This window comes from Phyllopteryx taeniolatus, chromosome 4 (assembly GCF_024500385.1).
Source record: "Phyllopteryx taeniolatus isolate TA_2022b chromosome 4, UOR_Ptae_1.2, whole genome shotgun sequence".
In the NCBI taxonomy this organism is placed as follows: Eukaryota; Metazoa; Chordata; class Actinopteri; order Syngnathiformes; family Syngnathidae; genus Phyllopteryx; species Phyllopteryx taeniolatus.
This window is the reverse complement of record NC_084505.1, coordinates 17,381,745-17,395,476: the sequence shown is the minus strand read 5'-3', so window position 1 is coordinate 17,395,476 and position 13,732 is coordinate 17,381,745. Positions and strand designations below refer to the sequence as shown.

Genomic DNA, 13,732 nt, shown 5'->3' with positions numbered 1-13,732 from the left:
ATTTTAATTTATTAAAAACGTAACAAAAAATGTTGGTGTTTTTTGGGTGGGGTTGCAACAGATTAATGGCAAATCCATTCATTTGAGTGGGGAGTGTTGATTTGAGATGTGAGTGATTTGAGTTACTTGTAGGTCAAGGCACCACATATCCATCCATTCATTTTCCATACCACTTATTCTCACTAGAGTCGCATGCATGCTGGGGCATATCCCTGCTGACTTTGGGGGAGAGGCGGGGTACACCTTGAACTGGTCGCCAGCCAATCGCATATAGACAAAAAAAAACATTCCCACTCACATTCACACCTACGGGCAATTTAGAGTCTTTGATCAAGCTACCATGCATCTTTTTAGGATGCGGGAGGAAATCGAAGGACCTGGAGAAAACCCACGCAGGCACGGGGAGAACATGTAAACTCCACACAGGCGAGGCCGAATTTGAACTCGGGTCCTCAGAGCTGTGAGGCAGATGTGCTAACCAGTCGTCCACCGTGCCACCAGTATATATATATATATTTTTTTTTTTTAAATTGTATGTTTTCTTCATATTTTCTTCATATCCCTCGTGAAAAACGAGGCCTCACTGTACTTCTTCAAGGGCACATGCTGCAAGTTTCATTTCTCAAATCATCATTCGTTGCTCTCAACCAAATTTCTAGTTGCCTTGTTCGTCTGCAGCCTCACCAGCGGGACATTTCTTCTTTAGGGAATGTCCACAGTTAGCATATTTCATTCCTACATTATGTGTATATATAGAAACTTAAAAAAAGAGGTTTAAAATCCCAACATACATCATTTCAAATTTACACACAGCATAATACATCAACATGTGACACAAAAGTTACACTCAGTTAGTGCTGTACTTACCATGTTTCATTTGATTGTTTTATATTCATGGCCTAGAAGTGTTTAATGAAAAAAATAAAAATAAAAAATCAATTTTCCGGACCGCTTATCCTCACTCGGGTCACGGGTATGCTGGAGCCCATCCCAGCTAACCGTGGGCAGGAGGCGGGATACAACCTGCACTGGTTGCCAGCCAATCGCAGGGCACACATAAACAAACAACCATTCACACTCACATTCACACCTACGGGCAATTTTGAGTCTTCAATCAACCTACCATGCATCTTTTTGGGATGTAGGATGAAACCCACGCAGGCACGTGGAAAACATGCAAACTCCACACAGGCGAGGCCGAATTTGAACCTGGGTACTGGGTACATGTGAGGCAGATGTGCTAACCAGTCGTTCACCCTGCCCCCAAGAAGAACTACATTTTTTTTTTTACTTTTCATGATGCATGTAAAGCTCTGTACATTCCTGTTACAACAACCGGTACGCTGCACCATCAATATCAACTCCCCCGTCGACAGTTTTTTCAAGTGGTTGGCACCTTAAAAAATGTTTTGGCAAAACATCCCCGTGTGTTGAAGCCCTTTCAGAGAAAATAATTGAGTGTTTAATTATCTTTTGTTTTATGGTTCAGTTTGAGTGTAAACGTCAATTGGGAGTTTAAAAAAAGAACTCTGAGCCAGACAGTCACAACAGCCACTAATAAATACTTTAAAACGTGTATTTAAATAATTGTAATTGTGTTTTTAAAAATTTCAATGTGTTTAAAGCATGTGAAAAATGAAACATTTGAAAAAACAAAGAGGGCAAATCAAGATGAGAAAAACAGTATGTTGATCTTGGCAGTTGACAGTGAACGCTGACTCTTATCTGTAACTGACAAGACTGTGTGTGTGTGTGTGTGTGCGTGTGTGTGTGCGTGTGTTTGCATTATCAGCACTCGAGTTTTACTGCCTGTGTTAAAGCGTTTCCACTGCAAAAATGTTTTGACCCGTTACCTCGCATGGTTAAGCATTCACCACTTCACACTGTGCTCCTTCTGACTGCAGCCCGAGGACAAAAAAAAAAAAAAAAAAACAGATATACACCAACCACCAAGAGAAAGTTCAATTGTTCTACTACCGTTCGTCCAGCAGGTCTATTCGATCACCCTGACCTCTGTATATTTATATAAATTATATACTGAGGGATTTTTCTAATTGATTTTTTTTTTTACATTTAAAGTTTCCTTCTTGTTTTTGTCATGCAATTCTCTGACTTCACCCATCGAATAGCAAGGGGAAATCCTTCAGAATCCATAATTCACGCTTCACTGCTCCTCTCCCTCATCTCCCACTATTTCTCCCTCTGTAGGCCTCGGTGTGTGTGCGTGCGTGTGTGTGTGTGTGTATGCATATGTGTTCATGTGTGTGTTGTGTGTGAAACCAAGAAAGCGGTGGACCTGAATACAGATTCCTCGTAGAGAAGTACAAAAAAAATTGTGCATTTGCACCTTTGCCCATACACACAAACTCACAAGCCCTCGTGCAAGCAGCTACCAATTTTAATGATTTGGTATGCAAAGCAGGGCAAATTTTTAATCCTGAGAGCACATGAGCACCAGAGGTATATCAAAGAGTTTTGTGGGACACAAATCAAATTGCATGCAAACGCAACCTACTGGGTCAGCAAGTCATCAGGGATGAAATTCAATAAACTTGGAAAATGTTCCCCAAATATTTAGTTTAAATTCCTTGCATGTATTTTTTTAAAGTCAGAGGAGAAAAGACTCTATGAGCGTTTCTGTCCAAATGAACAGTTCTCCTCCTTTGTAGGACAAAATCCATCAACTGAATTTGTGTTGGTGAAGATAAGCTGCCATTAATTCCATGTTTCCTGTTTTGACAGGTCGATAAAAATGTTATACCAGAGTAATATTATGTTCCGAATTCCATTATGTTGCTCCATTTTCTTTTTTTATCTATCATACAATTTTCCTATTATGTGTTGTCATACCTTTTGTACATATCAATCAAAGTAGCTAGAGATCGGCATACAAAGGCTTCTGCTTTTACAAATATAGTAATGCCCAGTTTTAATTGACACAATCAGAGATTATTTGTATTAATGGAAGCATACTGTATGTTTATTACTGTGGTATGACAAAGGTTGCATTATTTTGACTCTTGAGTAGCTAATCCAATAAACTTGCTATGAATGGGGTTGCACAGGCCTGCTGGTAAGGTGGGCGTCTCCCTACTCAAAGGTTGTGGGTTCGTTACGCAACCCCAGTGACCATGAGCAAGTGTCCTTGAGCAAGATATGGAACTGCCCATTACTTCTGATGCTGATCTGAAGGTAAATGAGGAGATTATACCTACAAGGTAAAAGTGCTACACAAGTAAAAGTTAATGGATAGTACACAGTAAAAGTTCAAAGTTAAATTAGGAGACGTGACGTCAAAACTGACCATCATCATCTCTGCAAAGGTCGAATTCTGATCTCCTTACTGTATATTGGATATTCACTTTATATATGTGAGTCATAAGTGAATATCCCACATGAAGAGGTTTAGTGACATTAAAAACAGCAAAACATTTCACATTTTCTACTCCTTGGTATAAGGCCACGCTGAGTGTCTTGTTCAACTGAAACTAAATGATTTGGCCAAACGTGTCTTTCTGAATGCCGAACAATTCTTTACTTTTGCTTTCAATGTAAAGTGGAGTCATTCCTTTCGCAATATGGTACGAGTGTCACACTCTCTCTAATCGCCTCAATTACACACACGCACGCGCACGCACACACACACACACACAGACACACACGCACGATTGGCCTCATAAATCAGCAGGTTCTCCAAGACTGCTAGAACCCAAGGACAGCCCCGACACGTGGCGCTGACATTGCCAAAACCTTCTGGTCCCACGCCACCCTCAGTGTGCGTGTGTGTGTGTGTGTGTGTGTGTGTGTGTGTGTGTGTGCGTGTGTATGTGCGTGTGTGTGTGTTGCCAAATTGGACTCTGAACCCTGTAGACCTGCACAATACTGAGTTGAGTTGAGTATTTTCTTACAACACTGGCATTGCTTTTATTAGTATTATTTATTACATTTCTATATTCTTTATCCATTTGACGTTTCAAAATGAGAAAACAAAGACTCAGTGTTACAGATTTTAGTGATTTGTTTCTATGAACACATTAAATATGTTTGAAGATCAGTGCTGAAAATGTGCAAAGACAGAATAGTTAAGTACTGGATTTGTTGAGATATAGCGTTAAACTCTTTTTCACCATTTCAGTTGTCTGGATTTTTGGGGCGGGGCTAAAACAAAGCCCAAGGATGCGGACCTTGAACTGGCATAGCTCGCTAGCTCACTAGCCCGCCGGCCCGCTAGCCCGCTAGCCTGCGGACCGGCATTGCCGTCATCCACTAAGTTAGCGCCTCACTCGATTTTGTGTGTGTGTGGGTCCCCAAATTACACAGACACTTCAGGCAAAGTTAACTGTTTATAAAACACAGCGGCACACGTTATTCAGCTTGTGGCTTACGCTACCGACATTGGAGCACATACTATAAAAACATATTTGAGTCACAGGTGAAAGCCGAGCAGAGCGTGCTTTCAACGCATTCAGTGAACACGGCCACAGGGTCTGAGAGCTCAGAGAACGTTTGGATCTTTCATCATTTTGAAGCGTCTTGACGATTTTTTTTATTCATTCAAATTTGGCAAGCTGGTTTATGACACTATTTTTTGTGGTGTGTCAAATTTAGAAGACATTTTTATTTTCACTTTAGAGGGACTTGAGAATTATGATTAAATTACTTTTTTTTTTTTTTTTTTTTTTTTTTTTTTTTTTTTACATATGACTAGCCACTTCAAAGCTAGAGTGGCAGTCCGTACAGTAAAGACGTCCATCAAGGCCAACAATTTGAATTAGAATCATAACAGAATGTGAGTGTGAACTCCACACCTTCTGTCAAATTTATGTCCACCTACTGACATAATTTTTTTAGATGTTGAAAAATACCCACGCACTTTCAAAATAAATAAAAATCCTTGATCCATACCTGAAGTCCACAGGTTCTTCCTGAAATCAGCATTTCTTTTAGCTTTGTATTTTTTGTTGTTTGTTTTTGTAGTAGTGGGTTTTGCATAATCCTGCTAATTGACCCCAAAAATAAGGCAATGAAAACATAACCTCCTTGGCGGAGGTAATGAGCCGTTAATAACCACCTGTTCAGGGCCTGGGGGGGGGGGCGTGCCGTAGCCAAACACAGTGTTGTTTAAACATGATTACCACAAGACATTGCGGGGTGGGGACACAGGATGGCGTGTGCGTGGAAAGGGAGCCATCGGGATTTAATGATGTTTTGGAGGCTGGAACAGACTTCAGAGTTGAGACTATTCAAGTGAGACAGAGGTAGCGTAGCTCCTGTTGTCTTCTCTGCATGTGGATGACGGCACTGGGGGCAGTTTATGAGCTCCATAAAACCCACTGACCGGACAGCAAAAGGTGACGAGACGCTCACGAGGCCTCACTTGGCAAGACAGTGGCACCTCGACTTCCGAGTTTAATTTGTTCCGCGACCAAGTCCGCAAGTCAGGAGCTGTCGTCAGTCGGATTGGCCTTTTACAATGCGGTTAGTTCAGTGTTAGCGTCTTTTCCATGGTCATTAGGACTGTTTTCATTTTGCATTTGTGTTTGACTGCACTGAAAAAAATAAGCAATACATTACGTAAAACCTTTTACACTTTTAACATTTTAGCTTTGATTCAATACAAATGATTCATTTAGGGTATCCTGAAAGTTTAACATGAACGTTTTTATTTTATGTAAACCATGTTTGAATGTTGGAACAGACATTACCAGTGTTAGCCAAAACGTTAGCTCTTGCTAACTTAGCTTAGTTTAGTTTAAAAGCACACCAGCGAGATTCAGTGTTCATACACATTCACACGCTTATACAAGCTTCACACCAGGCAAAAGCTTTTACCGTTGTTATTTAACGTTTAATGGTGTCTTTATGGTTTATCTGAGAGAAATATATACATTTAAGCAGAAGCTCCTCCCGTCCCCAGCAGGCTACTGTCGAGTTGGCCTGCACACTCCACACAGTCGTACGTCGGGTTCAAGCACTGAATATTATGTCCAGTCAAGGACAGATACATGTTTAAAAACATAAATGACTTCAAACTAACTGTAATGCTACCAAAGGCAAAGTTTATAACATTTTTTCAACGTCGCTCCTCCACTCCAAGTCCGCAATACATGTGCAAATTACATTCAATTAAAGAAAATCCTAAATCTAAATGAAACATTTCAGTTTGGTGTCCTGCAGTAAATTTTAATTATGGTGAAGTAACCAAAATGCAGTTACATCAATTGAAACGAGTAAACTAAGATTTTTCAACAATTTCAATTTTAAAAATTCATAAACGAATGATAGCTTTCCTATACCTTTTTCAGTGATTTTGTCCTATTCAATAAATGACTGAAAGTGCCTTGGCGACTGTAGCTTTCCTTGTTTTTTTTTTTTCATTATTATTATTTTATTCACTTCACTCAAGCGGTGGCGTATCTAAGGCATGCTCAGAAATCAAATTTTGGCTGTCAACACAAAACAAAATATTGACCAAACGACAGCTTGCAACACGAAAAACTCAAACTTGGGGTACTCGATTCAAGGTGCCACCGTCCAGCTTTTTTCTGATTCCGTTCACAAAATTCAATCCCATTCCTCCTCTCGCTCACTTTGACTTTTTCCTCTTTCGACTTTTCACAGATCTGAAGGATAATAGTCACACACACCCCCCCCCCCCCCCCCCCCCCCCCACCCCCACCCCCCCATCGCTCAGCCTCTGAATCAAATCTAATTTCTCTCAGGCCCACTCCTGCTAATTTAGCCTTAATGCTCCAAATCTCCCTCCTTCACCCCCAGCGCTCTTATCTGTCTGCAGCTCTTTTACTCACAATGAAATTCAAGTGTAATTCTAAAACCTCCCTCTGAATCTAATCAAATTCTTCTCACCGTCTCACACTCTAATGTGTATTTAAAAAGATCTAATGCTATACAGTACTTTCTCCCTTGCACACTCAAGACCTATCCCCTTCCCTATACCCATTTGTGTCTATCAAGGAAACGGGTAGGAACACGGATGAAAAAAGGAAGTTTAAAGCATATGAACAGGGTTTAAAATGGCAGATGAAAAGACATTTCGGACTATAAAGGTTTGAGAAATACCCTCCGATACTTACCTATGCCACTAATCTATTCGGTGACATTATAGCCTATGATATTGTGCAACACTTTCTTCCCTTTCTGAGCATTTATTTCCCACTCTCCTTTTTTTCTCTTCTCACTCTCTCTGACCCCCCTCTTCTCTCGAGCCCATCCTCGCGTCCGAGGTGTTACCAAGGGTGCGAGATGTCTGGTCAGAGAAAATGTTCCCACATATCAAAAAAGCTCCTGGGTTGTGAGTGAATGTGTCCAAGAGGAGGAAAAGGTCAAGTTGAATACAGTGGGTGAGGAGAGAGCGATGAGTGCAAAGCTGGTAATGAAGGTGATTAACACCAGCAGAGCAGAGGCTATGCTGCTGAAAGGAGGGGAGCACTACACTGCTTTGTACTTAATTTACTCCTGACAAATCTATTTTTTTAATTGTGTTAAATGTTCCAGTTAAATGTCTCTTGCTTTATTCGTTTTAATTTGGATTACAACAGGACAGCATCTTGCAGCTTGCAGCACTTTGAAGTTGGTCCAATCTGATGCATGCCTTGATGGGGCTCACTCTGGGTCTTGCGCAAATTATTCCCACGAAACATATCTTTAGCCGTAATGAGTTGATCAGATTAAACGTAGAAATTCGGGAAGAACAACTTCTGAATGACTGAAGAGGGTTTTTTTGGGTCAATAGTGTTTTTAAAAAAAACTGAAATGACATACTCTCATTGTTTGTTACACTAAAATGTTGTAATTGTAGCATCATCATATTTGTTGCCAGCCAGCTGGCATCTGTGTCCGTGGAGGGTATTTTTATGTAAAGAAATAGAATCTTAAAAATAGAAGAATCTTACCATTTTGATCAAATCCCACATTGGACATTGGCAGAATTGTCCAAAAGGTTTCGGTAGTAACTAAGGAGTCTATCCCAACCCTTTATTGATGTGTTGATTGAGAGAAGTGCTTCATGCCTTTGTTCACATTTTGGTCAATGTTTGAGCATTTTCCCCAAAAATATATAGAAGTAACTTTAAAACTGTTTTATTGCCTTATCAAGAGTTGTGCTTTTTGGCTATATCGCAGAGGGTGCCGAATTTCCCCTGTAAACGCAAAGCATTGTGGATTCCTGCACAACAGACAAACTGCTTGCAGATGGGGATCAATCATGTGACTCAAGGGACTTGTTCATCAGCGGTGTACTTTGTGAGCGTGAGTCAGATTGTGTTATCGCAATCGTTTAAACTATGTGACTCCAGTTCAGCTATTTTCCACGGAGGAATAAAACTGACTCCTTGTTTTTTTGCTGCATAGTCCTTGTTAGGCAGGTGTGGACTGTCCATTCATGTGGGCATTAACAATACTTGCTTATGTTTCACTTTCTTTTATTTTGATTTAACATGTCTAGAAACGAATTAGCAATACTGACCTTAGATTACTGTGTCACATCTCTCCCTCTCTCCCTTAAGGCCTGTTTCCTCACAGCATATAACAACCTCTTGAAAAATTAAAATGAACTCACAATAAGCATATTTGCTCCCCCACAGGACACTATTGAGGGGTGCTCAGCAACAGTGCGAGGTGCTCCAATCAATGGCCTTGTTCCCTCAACGCGGGCCTGCAGCTTGTAATTTGCATGACATTAGCAGATAGGCTCCCTCTCGCTGTCACGCGCACAACTGCTCGGATATTTAGCATATACACACTTGGCGCACCCCATGAGACACAAAAGGGTTTTAGATAAAGTATTAATAAAATATGATGATGACGCAGGAGGGGGAAAAAACATAAAGGCGGTTTCCCTCTACGTGTAATTGAAGATTCCCCCAAAAAATAATGAACACAATTTCAAAGCTTCTCTGCATTCTGAAAAACTATTCTTGCGAAAACATGTTCTCCCACTCTCCATCAAGAATAAGAAGATAAAAAAGTATTCTGTCAAATTTTGTGAGTGATATACTGTATACGAGCTTGTGCGAGCTGTGAAGGAGAAGGTACAGTATGATGAAAAAGGACATTTTATTGAGTCACATCACGCCCGCTTTTAGTTTTGCTCAGATAAGTTAACACTTTCGACGGCGTACCAGAAAAAGGAAGTGAAATGGATGCATTTGCACTTAACAACAACTCTCAGAGCATCCACACGTCTTTTAAGGCTGAAACTTGGTTTGACATTAAAGGACAGTTGTTTTTTTGCACATTTCTACACTTGCCAAGTGTCTTGAACATGTCAGTGAAATGCCTCAGTCAAAATACCCTAAAGATCAATAATGACACTCTTGAAAAGCAGCTGTTTTTGACAACCACGAGAGGCAAAGCTGTTTTGAGCCCCGATTCAGAATTTGAAGAAAGTTTTCCCTTGTAAAGGCACTTCATCACACAGTTGCCAAATTACAGTTGTCTATTACATAGTGTGCCTCTGCCAATGTGGCGTATGCGCTAGACACGTCACCAAATGGTGACATAAGAATTGGACACACTTGGTGGGTGGACAGGCACTTACAGTACTTGTACAGTATATATGATCTGTATACAACCAATTCAAAATTCTAACCCAGCATACACATGCACGCAAAATTATTTCGCATTACCGTAATGTCTTGGTGTCCATTAAGATAAATATTAATTTCAAATCATTGTTTCAATTTTACAATTGGATCATTTTATTATGTCAAAAATGTGTGGATTGTTATGATTGTTATCATTTAAACACCTGACCTATCATGAAATAATATTTTTTTAAATTCTGGTTCTAATGTCAAAAACCCAGGAGGTTGCATACAATTGAGTAAACCACACTGAGGAAATATGACATACTTGGTAGCGATAAAAACCTCAAATACATTCTGTTGAATGTACAGTATGTTTACAAAATGTTATCATAAACTAGCCATAGACGATGAAGTTCACATTTTCATTGCTGCTCAAGCAAGCTACCCTTATTTTATAGTATGCAATGCTAAAAGAAGCACAGCAACAGTAGCCTGGGTTGGGGGTGCACACAAACGCTCACAATCCGTCTCCACTGTGTAGCAGACAGAGAGCAGAGAAAAGGTTCGTTCATTTGGCAGCTAAGTGACTCAATGTGATATCGACTAGCTCACCGTGGCAACCTGCAGAATTCCACCGCCTCCCCGCAAGCCTGGCAGACTATCTCTTCAGTCCTGCCTCCGCCTCTTTCTCTCCCATCCCCCACTCCACAAGCTCCAGGGAAGCAATGGCACAGGGTGGGGGGAGAGTGAGACACATGGAAAAGAAGGCCTGGCAGCCTTGTGGAGGGTGCGGAGAGGAGAAAAGACAGATCTGCAGCACACAGCAGCCGAGCAAAGGAACAGGAAAGAAAAGATGAAAATCCTCCCACTCCCAGCCCTTGTTGACAGTGACACTGGGCGAGTCATTTTGAGGCAATGAGCCAGAAAACACAGAGCAGTCACTGCCATTCATCCACAAGCACGACACTCACTGCCATCCCACAATCGCATTCATCTTGGGGAGAAAAGGACAGGGGCGATGAAATGTATGGCAGCCTTATCAAAACAGCCCTTTTGGATGCATTGACTCATATTCGCTCTGAAGTGTTCAAGCGCGGATAATACTAATAACGTTTTCTCTGTGTATAAAATAAACACCAATGTGACTTACAGCATTATTTTCTCTAGTGCTATATAACTTAAGGAGGGATGTACAGCAATGAAAATAACAAAGCTGCAAATGTAAAGTACATTATTTGATTTGATCCCCACCCCGCTGTACTGTATATAAAACTGAAAACACCCACTAATTATTCTGCGGGACATGTTGGAATTGATGTGACGTGAATATTAATCCCCAGCTAGCACTGTCTCTTTCTCTCTCCCTCTCTCGACAAATAAAAAAAGGAAAACATCAAAATATCATTTCATTTCCTCCCAATCAGCCCCAGGTCATGTGCTCATGATAACAACGAAAACACAGCATGTCGTTAAGCTGTCAGCTAATCAGCATTTGCTGGTAATCCTCCTCCCCTCCATCACATCTTCCAAACAGATACCCAACCAAAATCCACCCACCCCCTCTCTCTCCATCCTTCTCCACTACCGTTAGCCTGCATGTGAAATGGATGGCACACCCACTACACTGCACCATCAGCGTGGCTGCAGGGCAATCATAACATTTACACCGCAGGGCTCATTTTCATCTAATTTGATCTATAACGGTAAAGACAATGAGTAATTTTGCAATTTTTTGTGCCATCTTGGCTTTCTATGGGTTAAGGTCTCCCATGCTGAAACAGCCACACTTCAAGTCCTATTTTCAAAAAGTTATTGATTATTTAGAATTTTAGGCATTCATACTAAAGGAAATCCTAACTCCACACAGGCAGGGCCGGGATTTGAACCCCTGTCCCCAGAACTGTGAGGCAGATGTGCTAACCAGTCGACCACCATGCCAGCCCATTGAAGTACATTTCTCTTCAAAAAATGTAAAGATGTGAAAAGCATGAACCGTGGCAGAATTGCCGTGTTTCCATTCAAACTCTGCCGATACAAGTGCATAAATGATCCTGACTACTCATTAAACTCATGTCTTTATACAATCGTAATAATGGCAAAGACATGCAAATAGTTCCCACAATTTCATAAATTCATACATAGCCATTCATATCTCCCTCTGGTGTATTGCAACAACATAATGAGGCTCTCTCCAGTGGCAAGACAGTTGGATTGAAGGAGGACCATTTTTAAATGAAGCAAAAAAATGAATAAATAAATAAAGGAACTCTGAAGACACTAAGATGTATTTGCGTTTTCATGGAAAAGGCATATTAAGCAATAGGAGAAAATCTAATATACAGCGATCCCTCGTTTTTCGCGGTTAACCCCCTGCGAAAGGTGAAAAAGCGCAAAGTAGGATTTGCCCCCCCCTTGGAATTTTCGTGTATGTGGGTACCAGAATGTTTAAAATATGTAAACAGTATTTATACTTTACATATTTGAGACAAAGCTTACAACAGTACACGCATTTACTTAACTCTTTAATTCTAAAACCTTACACAGTAATTAACGTTCATCAACATTGGCTTCTGAGAGAGGCGAAGAGGCTTGCGTTGGTGGCGGAGGAGAGGCTCTCACTTGACTCGTAGAGGCTTTAGGTTCACTCGGAGACTTTTCTACTGGAGGCGCTGATGGTGTAGCTGGGGTTTTACCTTAGAGAAAATCATGGTGATGGGTAGTTGTTGTCTTTGTTTTTTCTTTTGCTTCAAAATTCCCCTGTACAAGGACATAAGCCCGTCTCTTATTGCGCGGATCATATCTAAAAGTTTCACTTTTTCGCTCATGGTCATCATCTTCTTCTTCCTCTTAGGTGCCCCGGAGAAAGCTTTCGCAGGGGCACAGTGCTTAGGCGGCATTGTAAGCATTGTAATCAAAAAAGGTTATCGCTTAAACAAAAAAAGTTATCACGAACACAACACTAAGATACAGTATGCGAGATAGTCAACAGCGTGGGCGAGACTGGCGAGACACAACAAGGGAAGATGCTGGGTGAGGCTGCGATGATGCGCAGCCAATCAGCTCACGGGGTAAATCCACTCGTGCTCTCATTGGTCGATGTCACGCCGGGAACCAATCACGCACCTTTGTATGAGTGCCAGTGGCATGTACAGTACAGGCATGTACAAAACCTCTGAGTCAACTCATCTCTTTGTTTGGCATGGAGGGAAACCTCTCTCGTGCATCATCATGAAACAAACAAACATCATGAAATCTTAAAGCATCTGTCTCTTTTTTTAAATGTGTCTCAAGGAGTACTTCTGTCCTACTGTTATGAATTTACATAGCCACTTTCACACGTCTGACCGCTGCAAACCTAGGGCGCCATGGGTTTTGGGTCATTTTTAATTCATGATCAAGTTCTGTTAAGTTTTATTACAGTCTATCACTGTATCTGTGAGGGGCCGTGACGGTGAAGTAGCTGCTAAGTTCTCATCAAGGTCTGATAACATTTTTCATGTTCTGTCAAGGCTTTCTATGGATGAAACGTGGAAGCTGGGCAACTGCGGAGCACGTTTGTGGCCACAGTAGACTCAAATGAAGGTCCCCTGCTGAGATTGGCTTTATACTTCCTCACAGACCACGTATCAGACCATAGTAGAACGCAGCACGTAGTACATTATCGTACCAGCCAGTAAATCGTCACATGCCAGGATGTGCCTTCATTGAATGTGATGAAACGGCTACCCTACACCCTAGCTTGCCCTGAGAACCATGACAAAATGGGGCCAAACGGACAAAACGCACACCAAATGTGGCAGAAATTGACAAAACCTGAGATGCCGGGGTAATTCCTCTTGCTGCTTTCAGGCAGAAACCCATCCATCCATCCATCCATTTTCTGAGCCGCTTCTCCTCACTAGGGTCGCGGGCGTGCTGGAGCCTATCCCAGCTATCATCGGGCAGGAGGCGGGGTACACCCTGAACTGGTTGCCAGCCAATCGCAGGGCACATACAAACAAACAACCATTCGCATTCACAACTACGGGCAATTTAGAGTTGTCAATTAACCCCCCATGCATGTTTTTGGGATGTGGGAGGAAACCGGAATGCCCGGAGAAAACCTACACAGGCACGGGGAGAACATGCAAACTCCACACAGGCGGGGCCGGGGATTGAACCCCGCTTCTCAGAACTGTGAGGCT

At 41.5% G+C, this 13,732-nt stretch overlaps 1 protein-coding gene across 1 annotated transcript in view; it reads right to left on the bottom strand.

Annotated features, from left to right (window-relative positions):
- LOC133476535 (coiled-coil domain-containing protein 40-like) overlaps positions 1 to 10,375 on the bottom strand; it is a 74,020-nt gene extending 63,645 nt beyond the window's left edge. Inside the window, exon 1 of the mRNA XM_061770056.1 lies at positions 10,161 to 10,375. The gene's annotated coding sequence lies outside the window, so the exon portion shown is untranslated. The remainder of the gene's footprint in view (positions 1 to 10,160) is intronic.
- Between the last annotated feature and the right edge of the window lie 3,357 nt (positions 10,376 to 13,732).